Source organism: Chlorocebus sabaeus, chromosome 8 (genome assembly GCF_047675955.1).
Source record: "Chlorocebus sabaeus isolate Y175 chromosome 8, mChlSab1.0.hap1, whole genome shotgun sequence".
Lineage (NCBI taxonomy): Eukaryota > Metazoa > Chordata > Mammalia > Primates > Cercopithecidae > Chlorocebus > Chlorocebus sabaeus.
In genome coordinates, this window is record NC_132911.1 from 97,394,538 (window position 1) to 97,413,762 (window position 19,225).

Here is a 19,225-nt window from a genome sequence, read left to right on the forward strand (position 1 = left end):
CTACAGGCATGCACCACCACGTTTGGCTAATTGTTTTGTATTTTTAGTAGAGACAGGGTTTTACCATGTTGGCCAGGCTGATCTTGAACTCCTGACCTCAAGTGACCTTCCCGCCTCAGCCCCCCAAAGTGCTGGGATTACAGGCATGAGCCACCATGCTGGGCCTATATTTACATGAATAACAGTAGTAGAAGTAGTCCTAGTACGCACAGAAAGAAATACCAGTCAGTAAAAGTAACAAAAGAATTATTCTCTCTGTAATATTTACATCTGCAAATTCTGAATATCCTGGGATACTATGATTAAGTTGAATATGGGGATAAAATCAAATATTGGGAGAATTATGGTCACAAGAGAGCTCATAATGGAACAGTTTGGAGCAACATTTGTTTTGGACCACAAACCTGATGGAGGAGGAAGATCTAAAACTGAGGAGCAGGGCTGGGTGGAGGTGAGGTCTGTGAGTGCAGTGTCAGCTGCCACTCACTCTGAGCCAGCCCTGTGCTTGTCTGACTGGCACTGGAAGCGCCCCCTTAAATACTGCACACTTATCTACCAGCCTGGGTTGCCTCATCCCAGTCTTGGCCCTGGTGAGAAGAAAAACAGATCCCAATAAGAGTAGAGTAAGATTTGTAGAAATAGAAAAATAGAACTGCTTTTGCCATGCTGTAAAGAAAATTAAAAGAGAAATTAAGCAGCCTTAACAGCTCTGAAAAATTAACCTATCTGTTCTAACTTATCCATGGTGACAGCATTCTAATTATCCTGGTTTTGTTTCACGTATCACATAGAAACGGGGCAGAACGTCTCTGAGTTCATAGATCCTACAGCTGTTCTAGACTCCCTGCTCCACATCCTGTCAGAGTCACTTAGATGCCAAAATCTCTTGCATTTGTATTCAGGGCCACCAGTTCTTTGAGACCCTCTGATACAGTTTGGATGTGTATCCCCATGCAAATCTCATACGGAAATGTAATTCCCAATGTTGGAGATGGGGCCTGGTGGGAGGTGATTGGATTGTGGGGGCGGATTTCTCATGAACGGTTTAGGGGAATACACACCGGGGAGAAGCGTTACCAGTGCAGCGACTGCGGGAAAGCCTTCAACGACCATTCAGCCCTTAGGACCACGCAAGAACTCACCTCAAAGAGAAGCCCTTTGACTACAGTCAGTGTGGAAATGCATTCTGGACCCTCTCAGCCCTGAAAATCCACATGAGCGTTCACACAGGTGAGAGCCCTTACAAGTGTAATCAGTGCTGGAAGGCGTATGGCCGGAGCTGCCACCTCACTGCACACAAAAGGACGCACACCGGAGACAGGCCCTATGAGTGTTACGACTGTGGGAAAGCTTTCCGGCACCCCTCCCACCTCAAAGAGCACGTGACGAATCACAACCCGGAGAAGCCCTGCGCATGCACGCAGTGCGGCAAAGCCTTCCGCTGGAAGTCGAACTTTAATTTGCACAAGAAGAACCACATTGTGGAGAAGACCTATGCATGTAAAGAATGTGGGAAATCCTTTGGCGATCTCGCGTCCCGGAGGAAACACATGAGAATTAACATCGTCAAGAAACCCGTGGAATGTCGGCAGTGTGGGAAAAACCTTCCGAAACCAGTCCAGCCTTAAGACTCACATGAACTCTCACGCTGGAGAGAAACTATGGGTGCGATCTCTGCGGGAAAGCCTTCAGCGGGAGCTCAAGCCTCACTGCGCACAGGAAGATACACACACAAGAGAGGCGTTACGAATGCGCCACCTGCAGGAAAGTCTTCAGTGATTATTTATCCTGGCGGAGGCACAGGAGCATTCACCTTGTAAAGAAACACGCTGAGTGTAGGCAGTGTGGCAGAGCCTTCAGGAACCAGTCAACGCTGAAGACGCACATGCAAAGCCACAGGAGGGAGAAACCGTAGGAATGTGATCACTATGGAAAAGCCTTCAGCATCAGCTCCAACCTGAACATGCACAGGAGGATCCACACCAGGGAGAAGCCCTGTGAATGCCTTGTCTGCGGGAAAGCCTTCAGCGATCATTATTCCTTCTGGAGCCACGTGAAAACACACCGGGGAGAGAATCTCTTTGTGTCTTACGTGTGGAAAAGGCTCCAGTGAGCACGCCTGCTTTAAAGAAACAGGATTACTCAGACCAGAAACAGATCTCACGGGTGTAAGAGGAAGCCTCTTTCAGCCTGCACCTTACTGGGTGCAAAAGAATCCATGTAACTTGGGAGAAGTCCAATTCCTGTAAAAACTGTGGGAAGACGAGGTGTTCTCATCCCATAGGAGATTTGTGAGAACTCACGCTGGGGGTGAAAATGTATATCTGTGTAATGGAGAAGCCTTCAGGGTACATTCAGCTCTTAACAATCACAGAAGGACTTAAGGCGAGAAACCCCAGGGTGGCATTTAATGTCAAAATGACTTTAGCACCACTTCTAGCCTCTGGGCCCATGAGTAATAAGCACACTAGGGAGAATCTCTGTAAGTACAGTGACTGGGGAAACCCTTCCTGGTCTCAATCGATTCCTCAGGACAGAAATCACACTGAAGAGAGAAATCAGTGAAGTAAGGAATGTGGGAAGGTCATGAAGAGGTCCACAAACCATGACTGGCTGTCTATCGTATGGCTTGCAAGCTAACAATATTTGGTCCATCTTTAAAGAGGAAGAATGTGTAATAGAGAACATATATGGCCAACGAAGTCTGAAATACTTCCTGTCATCTGTCCCTTTCCAGAGAAACTTGACTGACCGTTTGTCTGCAGCAGGGGTTCTCAGCCAGGCCACAATTTTTCTGTCCAGGTGTCATTTGACAATGTCTGGAGACATTTTTGGTGTTAGAACTGGGGGAAGGTGCTCCTGACTTGTAGTAGGAAGACATCAGGGATGCTGCTGAGTACCCTCCAGTGCACAGGAGCCCCCCACAACAAAGAGTTATGTGCCCCCAAACGTCACTGTTGCTAAGGTTGAAAATAATCATGCAGTCATTCCGCAGTTATTATCTGCAACAATTACTCAGTTTTCTGAATCTTCTGAGCACTTACGCTAGGAGAAATTTCTTTTACAAAACCTTTAAAACACAATTAGTGCTGACAATTCCTATGTGGAAATGATTCCAGCCATGGTCCCCTCACTTGTGCATGTGAATATTCTCACTGGGGGAGAACCCCAACAGGATTTTTGTGTGAATTCGGGATTGCACTTAATCTCTCATCATGAAAACAGACCCCACTTATACATTTTTCATCTTCATTTTTAAGGTTACACTCCTCTAAATAGCCCTAAAGCCTCATCGCAAAAGGTTTGTATATAGTATTTTTACTGTAGCTTCATCCTTGATAACGTCCTAATTGCCTTTTGGACAACCTACTTGACCAATCATGTATTTAGATCTGTGTTACATGTGGGTATTTATCAGTACTGGTTTGTTACTGGCACCTCATTCACACACGTTGTGACCAGAGCATGACGTCTCCATGAAGTGGTGGTATGTTTGCAGCCTGCTGTCCAGCCAAGAGTGGCAGATACTTCTAGTGGCTTCCCTGGTGTCCACTCTCATCTTCTTCCCATAAGAAGAAAATCCAGGTTCTGTCAGATTAGTAAGGTGTGCTATTTTTAAAAATCTCTTACAGGTTTTCTTGCAACTACGACCATCCATGTCCCACAAGCTGGCCACTAACAAATCAGCGGATGTCACTGCATGGGCTTCTGAGAAAGCTCTTGAACAGGGGTTGTTCTTAAACCTGAATTCTTCCCTGTATGTTTTGCTCTTTGCTTTATCCCCTACTTCTCACCTTATAAGGACATCCAATACCTAGTATTGGAAGATCCACCTTATGACCATGTGGATGAAAGCCACAGTATAAGGAAGTGACTGCAGAAAGCCCACAGTGACCCTGGCCTACCCTGTGGCTTCTTTGAGTGTCTGCACCAGCCCTGGACTTGTTACTTCCAGACTTCCTATCACGTGAGAAAAAATAAAATTGATTATTGGTTTAGGCTGCTATGGATATTTGTTTTCCTTTTATTTATTTTAAAAAATGAAATAATTGGGGGTCTCACTATGTTGCCTAGGCTAGACTCAAACTCCTGGGCTCAAAGAATCTTCCTGCCTCAGTCTCCTAAATAGCTGAGAATACAGGCATGTGCCACCACACCTGGCTTGTTTTTCTATTTAATTTATTTATTGATGGGAGGGGGGCTCTACACCCAGCTGGATGCTGCCTGGAGCCCATACACCTGGTCATTGGTGAGTTTTATAACTAGTACCTAAATGTGTGGGCATAACATGTATACAATATACATAACGTGTATCGGTTTTCACAAAAGTTCAAGGAGACAGGTATCGTCAGCATCTCTGTTTTCCATACAGGGAATCTGAAGCACGAAAGCTGAGGTTTACTTGTCTGAGATCAACCTGCTAGCTGGTAGCAGTGTTTGCCTTTGAACCCTAGTGTCTGGTTCTGGAGCTTATACCTCGTTTATGCCAGGCACAGGCACTGCTCTGTGGTGTCCAGGGTCTATAGCAGTGGTTCCAGATTTTTGCCCTAGTGGTACTTGGGTGTGGGGCACCTGATAAACAAACCAGTAAATATGTTGTGTATCAGGTGGTGGTAAATGCAATGGAAATAACTATGGAGGGAGCATGTAGGTTGAAGGAAGCTATAAGGTGGGTAGGGAAAGCCTTGCATTTAAGCAGAGATGTCAGGGAACTGCAAGCATGTGTCCTTAATCTCAGGAAGATCGCCCTTGGCAACTCAAAGGCCACGAAGAAGAACTGTGCCTGGGGAAGCCCTGCAACAGCAGAGGGACTGGTGTGCGGGAGTGAGGCAAGCCTGGGCATCATAAGAGGATGATGAGGTCAAAGCTGTATCAGAGACTGTTCACAAGGGCATCTGGCTGGTTAACTAGATCTTGAACAGAAGAATGACAACTATCCAATTTCAGTTTTCAAAAGGATCACAGTGGTTTCTGGATTGAAAGGCTAAAGAGGGATGAGACATGAACAGAAACCAGTTAGAAGGTCATTGCAGAATTCAAGTGAAATGTAATGGCGGACAGATTAAGTAGTGGGAGGAGTGGTTTGAGAACCACATTGATGAATATAGTCAGAGTTTCATTTTCACTTCCAGACAGTGATAATTTTATCGTTATCCCACTATTATGCTTTGTAATGCTAATGAACAGTCGGGTTTTCCCATTTTTCCCAATTATGAACAGTGGTGCTGTAAGGTGTACATGCCTTCTGGAGCACTGGTAACTTTTTCAAGGAGTGTGACGTTGCTGGGTTGTAAGGTCTGTGCATGTTCATCTTATCAGTATAATGCCAACATCATTTCTACAGTGGTTGTGTAATACCCTGTGTGTGTGTGTGTGTGTGTGTTAAAACAGGTTTTATTGAAATGTAACATACATATAGAAATGTGCTTAATTCATAAGTATACAAACCAGTTATCACATGAACACTTCTACATAACCACCAGGTCAAAGAAGAATATTCCCAGTATTCCAGACACCTCCTCTTTTTCCCTCCAAATTACACACTTCTCTACTCTGTAGGTAACCAGTATTCTGACTCTGACAGTATGGTTTGACTTTTTGTTTTGAGCCCTGTGCAAATGCAGCCATACAGTATGCATTCTTTCTTTTTTCCTTCTGTCCATCTAAATTTTCCCAATTTTTTTGTGAAATGACACATATTGTTTACTGTATCTCTAACTAGTACATTTTACTCTGTTCCTTTGTTTGAATAGTCCACAATTCATTTAAACATCTTGTATTGATGACCATTGAACTTTGCAGTTTGGGGTTATTGTGATTAATACTGCTATGAGCACATGTTAATATTTCTGGTTGTGCATGGTGTGTGTACTTGTCTTGGGTGCATACCTTGGACAGAAATTGTTGGGTCATATGAGACGCATTTGTTCATTTTCAGTGGATGCTGCCACTTTTCTACAGTTTATATTCCCACAAACTATTTTGTGGAGTTAGACAAGAAGATACTCACGTTGTCTTATTGATTTGTATACATGTGAGCCCATTGGGTGGATATATGTTTTGCAGATATTTTCTCCCACTCTGTGGTATGTCTCTTCAGGTTCACTGATTCTTTGGCCATGTTCAGATGATTAGCCTATCAAAGGCATTCTTCCATTTCTCTTATGGTGGCTTTGATTTCTAATATTTCCTTCTGATTCTTTGAGTTTCCATTTTTCTGCTGATAATGCAGGGCAGATGAGCCCCCAAACTGGGGATTCACCCAGGTGGTTCTCAGCTTTGCTCAGGAAAGAATTCAAGAGCCAGTGGTGGTAAAAGAAATTGGGTTTATTGAAACAGCAGGGCACAGCAGAGTAGCTGCCCCTTGTGGAGCAGCAGTTACTCATAGGCAGTGTGCCCAAAGTAGCAGCATATGGGCTGTTGGCTAGCAGTATTTATACCCACTTTTAATTACATGCAAATTAAGGGATGGGGTATTCAGATAGCTCTAGAAAAGGAGTGGTAACTTCCGGGTGTTGCCATGGCGTTGTAAACTGTCATGGCGCTGGTGTGAGTGTCTTATGCTGATGGGCAGTGAGCGCACCTGGAGTAGCCTTCAGCACCATTTGCTGGTTCTGCCACTTTATTTCATTCTGTCTAGACTAGGAAATAAGCCCTGCCTGTCTCCTATCACACTTAGATTACCCATCTGTTCTTGCGTATTGTCCACTTTTTCTGTTAGAACCCTTACTATATTAACCACAGTTATTTTAAACTCCCAATCTGATGATTGCACAGTCTCTGCCATATCTGAGGCTGGTTCTAATGCTTTCTCTGTTGGCTTAGACTTACGTGTTTCCTTGCCTTTTAATGTTCCTTGTAGCTTGTTATTGAAAGCCAGGCATGGTGCATTCGGTGATAGGAACAGCAGTAAAAAATGCCTTCACCGTGATTGTTCTGGCTAGAAGTTAGCCTCTGTTTACTGCTTGCTGTAGTGATGGTGTCAGAGGCTAAAATTTCCTCTAATGTCTTTATTCTTATCCCCTCTGTTGTCTTTCAGTTTTCCTAGATACTTGAAATAGGAGCTAAGCCTTGCAATGCTTCTAACTGTAGTCCTATTACTATACAGGAGCCCTACTGATGTGGTGGTTACAGTGCAGAGAGTGAAGTGTCTATAACGCCAGGAGTAGGTCTCAGTCTTTAGTGAGCCTGAGTTGGATATTTCTCTTCCCCTAGGTCAGTTAGGTTTTGTTAAAACCCCAGTGGTTTAGTCTCTAGCAACATAGTTTCCCTTGAGGGCAGACCTTACCAAGAACAGAATGCTCTGGGTATAAATCAGAAATACTCTTTCCTACCCTAGGTCAATCTTCACAGTAAGAACCTAGTTGGGCTCCTGGAGGGAAAATTCAACAAAGGTAAGAGAGAGGTTGTGAGTCTTTCAATTTGGCGTTTGTCTTGGAAGACTGTCAAATTTTCTTTTTCCTTCACCACCCAATTGCCAAAGGATCCCTCTCCCTTTGCTTCTGTCTTCCAGAAGCCTTGTTCTTAGAAGACTCTTTGATATGGTTTGGCTGTGTCCCCACCCAAATCTCATCTTGAATTGAGCTCTCATAGCTCCCATGTGTTGTGGGAGGGACCCAGTGGGAGGTCATTGAATCGTGGGGGCGGGTCTTTCATGTGCTGTTCTTGTGATAAGTGAGTAAGTCTAACCAGATCTGATGGTTTAAAAAGGGGAGTTCCACTGCACAAGCTCTCTTGCCTGCCACCATGTAAGACATAACTTTTCTCCTCATTCACCTGCTGCCATGTAAGACATAACTTTGCTCCTCATTCGCCTTCCAACGTGATTGTGAGGCCTCCCAAGCCATGTGGAACTGTGAATCCATTAAGCCTCTTTATAAAGTCTTGGGCATGTGTTTATTAGCCGTGTGAGACACACAGTTGCTCCGTCCTGTAAATGACACATAGTTTTAAGTCCGTTTCCTCAGTTCTCCTATGATTGGCCAGGGTTTTTTTGTTTTGTTTTTTTGCATTTTCAAATTAAGGGTAGATAAGTTTGAGGGTCTCACTCAAGCTCTGTCTCAGGCCCCCACCAGCTGTCCCTCTTTCTTGCAGTTTACCTCACAGAGCCTTGAGGTGGGCATGTGTGGAACCATGGTGCTAAGATTTCATGTTTTATCTCATTTTACTCATAGTTATTTTGCAATTTTGGCATTCTCTCTGTCTTAAAGGCAGTGTTGAAGGTATAGTTTCTGTAGAAGATTCATAGTTGTGGAGTAATTTCATAGCATTTGAGAGGAGATTTGGGGAGGTTGCCTACCACTCAGTGGCCATTGTTTTTAGTTACCTGGAAGTCTCCTCACCTTAGTTTTTGAAAATACTTTGACTTCTATTTTATTTTATTTTATTTTATTTTATTTTATTTTATTTTATTTTATTTTATTTTATTTTTTGAGACAGAGTCTCCATCACACAGGCTGGAGTGCCGTTGCATGATCTCGGTTCACTGCAACCTCCACCTCCCAGGTTCAAATGAATCTTGTGCCTCAGCCACCTGAGTAGCTAGGATTACAGGCATGCACCACCATGCCCAGCAAATGTTTGTATTTTTAGTAGAGATGGGGTTTCACCATGTTAGCCAGGCTGGTCTCAAACTCCTGACCCCAGATGATCTGCCTGCCTTGGACTCCCAAAGTGCTGGGGTTACAGGGATGAGCCACTGCACCCGGCCTGGGTATGCTTCAAAGAGGTCATTTCTTTGTCTTCTGGCCCCCATTGTTTCTGACTAAAAGTTGGCGTTATTCTTAACAATACGTCCCTGTATATAATGTGTTGTTTGTCAAACTGTTGAAAGCTCAAGATAATTATCTAAAGAGAAGCCAGTGACAAACAACACATAAATGTATATGCTTTTATCTTGTTAACCTAATCATATGTCAGTTTAATTCTTGGGCCCAGTTGGGATCCTAAGATGATGTAGGTGAAATTTTGTTGCCCCTACAATACGGACATTAGTTTGCAAGTATCTGTTTGAGTTCCTGCTTTCAATTCTCGTGAATTTTCATAAATTGTTTTCTTCCTCATTTTCTCTTTTTGGGACTCCAGTTGTGCCACAGGACTCTGAGATTCCTGTTTCATTCTTCTAATGTGTTTGTTTTCCAGTTTGTATGACTTCTACTGATACATCTTAAAGTTCACTAACTCTTCTATCCTTTTCATCTGTTGAATCCATTTAGTGACTTGTTAAAATTTAGATGTCTGAGGTCCTTAGGAAAACAGGTGCTTCTCCCCAGTGTAGCTTGGATTTGCTCTGAATGTGGCGGTCCCCTAAGCCAATAACACACTGCCTCCTGGCCTTTCCTGGCCACCCAGGAAGGAGTGAAGGGAGAGATAGGTGTCGTGGTAATAAGCCTAGCTGTGCACAGCCTTGTGTAACAACTAGAAAAGGCAATATGTTTTTCCGCTCCCATCCCCAAGCCTGATTTCTTCAATATGCAGTAACTGACACCCCCACACATGCCCTCCCCTCTACCTCCCATTATTCCACCAAGAACCCTGTCTAAGGAACAAGGAAATCCTATAAAGAAGATGTCCCAGGTACCCATCAGCAGCCATGACATGATGACAAGTGAGTCTGGTGTCATTAAAAGGTTGTCTTCAAACCACCTTCTGCTGCAAGCAGAACCCAATCACATAGGAATCCGAGCTCCACAATAGAGAGGCTGAGATTGAGTCTGGGGGGCCGGTGGGGACCTCATGACTGTGAAGACCCTGGACTCCTGTGTTGCTGGAGATGCTGTCCATGTCCTCACATGTGCTCAGCCCTCTTTCTGACACATGGGTGTGCCTCCAGGGTGGGAGCATGCGAGTGGTGGACTCTGACTTTGACTTTAAGAACAGATTTATTCCTTACCGTTCTTCCTTATATGACTGGTTCTTCTGAGGGCCTCAGACTCCCTCTCCAACAGCCTTCTGCCATCTCCCATTTTCACGTTTTCATTTTTGAGCTTCTGTAACTAAGTGGTTTTACGTTTTTTTGGAGATAGGGTCTGGCTGTGTTGCCTAGGCTGGAGTACAGTGGCATGATCTCAGCTCACTGCAACTTCCACCTCCCGGGTTCAAGAGATTCTCTTGCCTCAGCCTCCAAAGCAGCTGGGATTACAGGTGTGCACCACCACACCAAGCTAATTTTTGTATTTTTAGTAGAGACAGATTTCACCCTGTTGGCCAGGCTGGTCTCGAACTCCTGACCTCAAGTGATCCTACCACTTTGGCGTCAAGTGCTGGGATTACAGGTGTGAGCCACCGCACCTGGCCTTACATTGTTATTCTGTGCATATTGGCCATTGTGGGCATCGTTCCTCACCTGAGTGAACACATCCATGAGTGAACATCCTGAGTGAACACATTCTTAATATTTGTGTCCTGGGACCTGGGTTTAGAGTTTGGAGTAGAGAGGCCAAGGGTTTGCAGTCAGGCAGTTTACTTCCAAAATATTTATGTATTGTGCTTTCTTCTTTATAAAAACCCTTGGGGGACTGTTAAGTGTGTGTCTGAGCTTGGATTTGGGTTTTCTAGACTAGAGATCCCTAGTCCCTTTGAAGCTGTGAGTGTAAGGGTATTGTGTTTCTTGAGAAGGTCTAAGAGTTGCTATCAGTGAGGTTGCAGTGTATGTTGTACTTAGAGACCTCGTCAGAATGGATAACCCATTTTGCCTCCATCACTTACGAAACAACAACTTTTATTAGCTACACTAAAATGCCACTGGTGTCATGCTACCTTCTCATAAATACTGGGAATTAACTGATGACTTTCTCGTCCAGGTATTCATAGGCTTTGGCAAGGCAGCAGTACACAAAACAGGTCACATTCATAGGATTCTTGACATTAAACTTTGGAGCCAGAGTGCAAGCAAATATATAAACACTAGGAAAAAAGTACATACTGGTAAGAATAAATGCTATGAGTAAGAGTAAAGTCGAATAGGAGTATAGACAGATGGGACGGACCCATTAAATTTGTACAGTGTACAGCATACACTCATTTTTGGTCACTTTAACTTTTTAGGGAGCAAAATCATCACAGAAATCCTCAAGAGGCAGCTTTCCTGTACATTTCAGTTTCTCCTAAAACAGAAGAGAGCTTGGAATCCTTATTGAGGAATCACCCAAGCATTTCTTTCTGTCACAACAAGAGCAATTCCAGTTTGCTCCATGAGACCCTGTTTCTCTCAGAATCAAGAGATTCTCTTGCCTCAGCCTCCAAAGCAGCTGGGATTACAGGTGTGTACCAGCATACCAAGCTAATTTTTGTATTTTTAGTAGACACAGGTTTGGCCTCCAAGATCTTAATCTTTTGCCCAAGAAAATCGTTCCGTTTAAGCAACATGAGTTCCTTGATTTGTCTTTAACTAGCCCACTGCTACTTTTCTGAGTTCAGAATAAAAGTTGATTATTATTATTATTATTAATTGGTATTATTTTGAGACAGAGTTCTGCTCTGTCATCCAGGCTGGAGTGCAGTAGCATTATCCCAGCCCACTGCAACCTCTGCCTCCTGGGCTCAAGTGATTCTCCCACCTCAGCCTACTGAGTAGCTGGGATTACAGGCGTACACCACCACACCCGGCTAATTTTTGTATGTTTAGTAGAGATGCTGTTTTGCCATGTTGGCCAGGCTGGTCTCGAACTTCTGGACTTAAGTGATCCACCCGCTTTGACCTCTCAAAGTGCTGGGATTATAGGCGTGAGCCACCATGCCAAGCTTAACAACTGATTGTTAACCCGATCTAGCTACTCCTCAAGAATCTAAATCAATCAATTTGCTTCCTAGAGACAGAATTTCCAGCCTTGGACCTTGACAGTTATTTTGACCTAACATTGGTGATAATTTTTCTCTACCTCATCCAAGAAGATGGCGGATTGGAGCTCTTTTTACATAGCTTCACCAATCTTCCCAGCAGCACTGCGGGGTAGTCATTTATTTTCTACAGAGGAAGAGACAAGTGCAAAGAGTTAACTTACCAGCTGGAAACTGGGACCAGTAACAAGTTCTTACCCTGACATTCAGCCCTCGCTTCACCTCTTGACCCCTTTCATGCCTGCATCAACCAGTGGTTCTGTTGGGTGCAGAGCACATGACAGAGGGGCTCACGGTGTTGCATTTGGCTTCCTGAAATCCCTTCCTTTCCCCCTTGCAGTGCTTCCACGCAGGACTTTGGGTATGTAGTAAGGGCAATTTACATCCCTGAGTGAAAATGCTGAATGTTCAGCAAGTCTTGGTCAAAAGTTTTCCTAGGCTCATTAGTGAAGAAACAGCAATTACTCCCTGGGTGTAGATAGGTATGATAAAAAAAATAATGTGTACCCCAGAGGCCAGGCCCAAAGGGAAAAGCATCCTTTCTCTCAGCATTGAGTAAAATGCATTGAGTAAAATTTCTCTCAGCACTGAATAAAATGCACTGAGTAAAATTTCTCTCAGCATTGAGTAAAGTCGGCCATTTTTTAAATGAGCCTTGGGAAGCCAGCATAACTATTCCCTCTATGCCCAATTTCTCCATCAAAATAATGAATTCCATGGACAACCTAAGTGACCCATGACTGTTGGATCTCACTGCACTTCCCTGCCAATTCTCAGAATAGACAGAGTATCACACAGTCTCTGGAAGGAACTTCTAATTACAGGAACACAGTCTTCTTGTCTGAGTCTTATTTTCAGTTCTTGGAGCCTCTCCAGCAGGGACCATCTCTGTCTTGTGTAACATTTAGGTAACATCCAATCCACTCAGGAATTCTTCCCTCCTAGGGAACCTACTATATACACCCAGTAAATATCAGCCAACTGACCTCCACTTTTAATTAGGTTTTGGGAAGAAAGATCAATAAGACACAGTCCTGCCTTTAAGGGAGTAAAGGTGTAGGAGAAGTGGGATATCAACAGTAAATAGGACGCCTAGTATGGCAGGTTAATCCATTTGGGAGGCCCCAAATGGGGAGGATGTTGAACTTGGACCATAAAGAAAATCTAAATAGAAGAGATGATGCAAGCTAAGTGTAGAAGGCTTACTAAGAGTTCAGAAGTAGAATGAAATAAGCATGCTAACCCAGAGTGCAAAGGCACAGAAAAAAATGACAGTATGTTACATTCTGTAGATAAAAGACAATCTTTGGAGTAGGAGGCAGGCTTGAAGGGTAATATGGGACAGATTGTAGAACACACACATATCCTTTTTCTTTTTTTTTTTTTAAAGACGGTCTCATTCTGTCACCCAGATTAGAGTGTAGTGGCATGATCATAGCTCTCTGCAACCTCAACCTCCTGGGCTTAAGCAATCCTCCAACCTCAGCCTCTCAAGTACTTGGACTATAGGCACACGCCACCATGCCCGACTAATTCTGTGTTTTATTTTTATAGAGATAGGGTCTTGTTATGTTGCCCAGGCTAGTCTCAAACTCCTGGGCTCAAGCAATCCTCCCACCTCAGCCTCCCAAAGTGCTAGGCCACTGTGCCCAGCCCACACACATATATCAATATGTTAGTCTGTCAGTTTCAATGTAAGTGTTAGTTGGAAGTTGATGGAAATCAATTGACATTTGATGAAATTTGCAGTTGACCAAAGTAACTGGTTCCCAATTTGGAAATAGAATGAAGGGTCCTGTTTCTATGAGCTTTTGTTTCACAGCCACTCTAAACATAGTGGTTTAAAACAACCACCAGACTGGGCTCAGTGGCTCGTGCCTATAATCCCACCACTTTTGGAGGCTAGGTGTGAGGATCACTTGAGTTCAGAAGTTCAAGACCAGCCTGGGCAACATGGCAAAACCCTGTCTCTCAAACAACAACAACACTCTGCCACCATTTATTTAGGGTTTGTTGGTTGATATTTTAGGCTGTGCTTGGCCTAAGAGTTCTCTTGACTGGCTTCTGCAGTCAGTTTCTAGGTAGGATGGAGTTTATTGTTCTTCACTCAAGGTCTCATCCCCCAGCCATCCAGGTAAGGCCTGTTAACACATTGCTGGAGAGTTCCAACAGAGCTTGTATTGGGTTTGCCTACACCCCATCAGCCAGTGCAATCACGGATGAGCCCAAGGTGAAAGGGCCCTCAGTTACATGGATGGGGCTTCGATACATTTAAGAAAAGACACAGTGGCCATTCTTTTCTACAGTTGGCCACAAGGCCAGTGTATTATTGCAAGAATTTAAGTAAGGGGAACAGCTTTATTGAGATGTGATTAACATGTGGGAAATTCACATTTTTTAAGTGTACTACCTGATAAATTTCAGCCTATGTATACACCCATGAAGCCATTATGAAAATCAAGATTGTGAACCATTAGCCAGGCACAACAGTGTGTGCCTATAATCCCAGCTACTCAGGAGGCTGAAGTGGGAGGATCACTTGAGCTCATGAACTCAAGACCAGCCTGGGCAACATAAAAAGACTCCATCTGAAAATAAAATAGTGAACCCCCCAAAATTTCCTCATGCACCTTTATGTTAACAATTAATATAAATAATAATAATAATTTTTCCCAATCCTTCTCCAGGCAACCAATGGGAGAGGATCACACTTCTCCCAGTGGCTCATTCCATTATTGAAGAGCCATAACCATGTTTTCCTGTAAAGAATCAAAGCCTGATTTCCAACTACTGGTTTCCCTTCCCTGCTCTTCTCCTCCCCTCTCCCCAAATCCTTTTCTCACCACCAACGTAGTACTCTGTGGAGCTTCTCACAGTGGAGGTCTTATTGTGTCCTTAGTGGAAGGTGTGGAGCTGCAGAGATGTGGGCAGGCACTCAATCAGAGTCCTTCATGTTTCACTGGAAACTACACATGGAAAGAGCCACATGGAGCATTCTAGAGATGGAAACAGAACATTGCACATTGCACACAGGTGGGAGAAAAGTTGGTTTATGATTCTGGGATGCTGAACATGAAATCATGCCAGCAGACCAAAGCACCTTATTTCATGAGATTGAAATTCTTTATAAAGATACTCAGATCCTAGGAATAAACAGCTCATGTTTAAAAGGCCTCGAAACCATAAATCTCATCTCGGTTTCTCTTTATGACTGGTACAGAGCAAACCCTGCCAGTGCTACTCAGCAGCCCCAGGCTTCTGCCCCTTCAGGTGTCAAGGCGTGCAGGTGAAAGCACAGCATTTTCAAGACACCTGAGGGCCACCATCCATTTGTTTTTAGAGACATTAGACCTTCTATTTATATATATATTTTGGCAGACGCTACTGTGTGGAAGATCCTAAGCAGATATTTGCTTGGAAGTGTTGGAGATAGGAGTTGTCCACAGATGGTATCCTCTCTGGTTAATTGACAGAAGTCTCCTCTTTTCTGCAGAATAGTATGACCCAGAATTGGAGGACAGTAACCTTTGTTCCTGTGTTTCTCTTCTTGGGCTGGTCTTCCATATTTGGAGTGGGATTTATGGTGGTTAGAGATGGTCCTGTCTGATATGGTTTGGCTGTGTCCCCACTCAAATCTCATCTTGAACTGTAGGTTCCATAATCCACATGTGTAGTGGGAGGGACCAAGTAGGAGGTAACTGAATCTTGAGGGTGAGTTTTTCCCATGTTGTCCTTGTGATAGTAAATAAGTCTCAAGAGATCTGATAGTTTTATAAAGGGCGGTTCCTCTGCACACACTCTCTTCCCTGCAGTCATGTAAGATGTGACTTTGCTCCTCCTTTGCTTTCCACCATGATTGTGAAGCCTCCCTGCCACGTGGAACTATGAGTCCATTAAACCTCTTTTTCTTTATAAATTACCCAGTCGTGGGTATGTCTTTATTAGCAGTGTGAGAACGGGCTAATATACCATCCTGGATAGAGTTGAGTTTGGTCAGTTGATACAACTAGGGAGTGGGAGACTCTACATCCCTAAATAAAGGCCACGGAGACTCAGCCAACTTCATGCAGACATACTCCTCAGTCCTTCAGCTGGTAGAAGGAATTGCACCCTACATGCTGCTGGAACTTACTTTCTGCACCAGACCTGAGGAATACAGAACTCCTGCAAGAAGATGGGAGGTCAGCAGGAGGAAAGACACGTATCTTTCCATCAAAGCAGAATTTATGGGAAAGTCTTGCCTTAAAAATCAGTCAGTGGACATGTTTTAGATAATATAGTGACAAGTCAGTGATTTCCATGAATCATTCTGTGTTGCTATTTCCCTTTTTGCAAAATGGAGATAATAGTGGGACCCACCCCATCCAGTTTAGATTTGTGTCCCTTCTAAATCTCATGTTGAAATGTAATCCCCAATGTTGGAGGTGGGACCTGGTGAGAGATGTTTAGGTCATGGGGGCAGATGGTCCCTTATGGTTTGGTGCTGTCCTTGCAATAGTGAGTTGCAAGATCTGGTTGTTTGAAAATGTGTGGCACCTCCTCCAACCCTCTTTTGTTCCAGCTTTCACCAGGAGTTGTGCTTGCTCCCCCTTCACCTTCTGCCATGAATAAAAGCTTCCTGTGGTCTCCCCAGAATCCAAGCAGATGCCAGCACCAGGCTTCCCACCAAGTCTGCAGAACCACGCACCAATTAAACCTCTTTTCTTATAAATTACTTTGTTTCAGATATTTATTCATAACAAGAACGGCCTAATACAATGCCACACAGGTGGTTGTGAAGATTAACAGAGCTAACACGTGTAAAACGCTTAGGGCAATGGCCTAACATACTGAGCGCAGAATGAATATTCAATTTAGCAAATATTTACTTAAAATCTTCCACACAGTAGCATCAGGGACAAAAGCAGATGTCAAGAACAAACAAGGTTTCAGCCAGGCATGGTGGCTCATGCCTGTAATCCTAGCACTTTGGGAGACTGAGGCGGGTGAATCACTTGAGCTCAGCAGCTTGAGACCAGCCGGGCCAACGTGGTGAAACCCCATCTCTACTAAAAATGCAAAACTTAATTGGGTGTGGTGGTGTGCACCTGTAATCCCAGTCACGTGGGAGGCTGAGGCAGGAGTATCGCTTGAACCCAGGAGGCAGAGCCTGCAATGAGCTGAGATCATGCCACTGCACCCCAGTCTGGGCAACAGAGCGAGACTCCATCCTTAAAAATTAATAAAGAACAGACAAGGTTTCTTGTCTTCTGGAGTTTTGAGATCAACCTAAAAATGTTTATCTGTTTATTCAGCAAATGTGCTTTGGTGTTTCTTCTACTCTGGACCTAAGGCCTCATTCTTCATGAATAGACTCTCTTAACTAGAGGCCAGTATCTTAGGTCCACTCTGTTCTGGGCTGTAAGACAGCCAGGATCTTCCCCTCACTTTTCCCTGCATTTTCCTTTCCTTGACAGTTCTGGGTCATGGTAGATCAGTGGCTCTCATCCGTGGGCAACTTTGCCCCAAGGGGGGGACATTGGCAATGTCTAGAGACTTCTTTGGTATCCACAACTTGTCGCTGGGGAGATAAAAGGGGATTGCTAATGTGTTGAGGCCACAGATGCTGCTAAATGTCCTATAATGTACAGTTTTATAATTTTATAACGTATCATTTTACTATATAACAGAGACAGGGTCTTGCTATGGTGCCCAGGTTGATCTCAAACTCCTGGGCTCAAGTAGTCCTCCTACTTTAGCCTCCCAAAATGCTGGGATTAAAGGTGCACCCGGCCAATGTCTTACAATATATAGAATAGCAGGCCCCATGAAGAATTATCTGAACTGTCAACAGTTCCCAGGTTGAGGAACTTTGTGATAGACTAACAGTTTCTGGACCAGAAACTAAGGGAAAGATGGAGGGTAGTCAGCTACTCCTTAAGGCTCATAGGATGATACTCTTCCTGCTCCCATCTAGTTATGCCCAGGCCACTAGGACCAGGGGTTCCATAGAGTGGTTGGAAACTAAGACCTTATTGCACTAAATAAAACCTTTTTTTTTTTCTCCCAAGAGCAATCAGTTTGTATCTCACCTTTACTCACCTCCTGGAGAAGAATGCATCCAGACAGATCTTCCAGGGGTTCAGGATCCTGCCAATAGATCTTCGCATTTTTTTTTTTAATGAGCTTTCTCAGGTTGAAAGAACCTGTCAATAGATGTGCCTCTTGGAACAAATTGAATAGTCAAGAAACACGCTAGCCAATGTAAACAAAAAGTAAAACTCTAAGCACCCCAACCATCTAAATGAACCCCTCCTTTTGGCCAAGGGCATTCCAAAGTTAACCTGAAAAACTAGTTCAGGCCATGATGAACAGTGGGGGTCAAATATGACTCATTATCCCTCCTCCTTTTGGAATTCATTATACCCTCCTCTCATTGGAATATATCTTCAATATTCCTGCTAACATCACAGTGGGTGTGCACCCTATGATATTATGCAGAATACATCTCTGATATTCCTACTAATATCACAGTGGGTGTATACCCTGTGATATTATGAAGGATATATCTTCAATATTCCTGCTAATATCACAATGGATGTACATCCTGTGATATTTGCAGAATATATTTTTGATATTTCTGCTAATATCACAGTGAGTTTACACTCTGTGATATTATACAGAATATATCTTTGATATTCCTGCTAATATCACAGTGGGTGTACACAGTGTGTATGCACCCTATGATATTATGCAGAATATATCTTCGATATTCATGCTAACGTCACCTTGGGTGTACCCCCTGTGATGTTATCCAGAATATGTCTTCAGTATTCCTGCCAGTATTACAGTGGGTGTACACCATGTGATATTATGCAGAATGTATCTTTGATATTCCTGCTGATATCACAATCGGTGTACATCCTGTGTGTGCACCCTATGATATTATGCAGAATGTATTTTCGATATTCCTGCTAATATCACAGTTTGTGTACACCCTGTGATGTTATGCAGAATATATCTTCAATATTCCTGCTAATATCAGAGTAGGTATACACCCTGTGTGTACACCTTGTGATATCATGCAGAATATATCTTCGATATTCCTGCTAAGATTATAGTGGGTGCACACCCTGTAATATTATGCAGAATACATCTCTGATATTCCTGTTAACATCACAGTGGGTGTACACCCCATGATATTATGCAGAATATATTTCTGATATTCCTGCTTATATTACAGTGAGTGTACACCCTTTGATATTAGGCAGAACATGTCTTTGATATTCCTGCTAATAGGACAGTGGATGTACACCCTGTGTGTACACCCGGTGGTATTATGTAGAATATATTTTCAATATTCTTGCTAATATCATAGTGGATGTACACCCTGTGATATTGTGCAGAA

The 19,225-nt window shown here is 43.5% G+C and overlaps 1 pseudogene; it reads left to right on the top strand.

Annotated features, from left to right (window-relative positions):
• Positions 1-364: 364 nt before the first annotated feature.
• Positions 365-2,179, top strand: LOC103237128 (uncharacterized; annotated as a pseudogene).
• Positions 2,180-19,225: the final 17,046 nt, after the last annotated feature.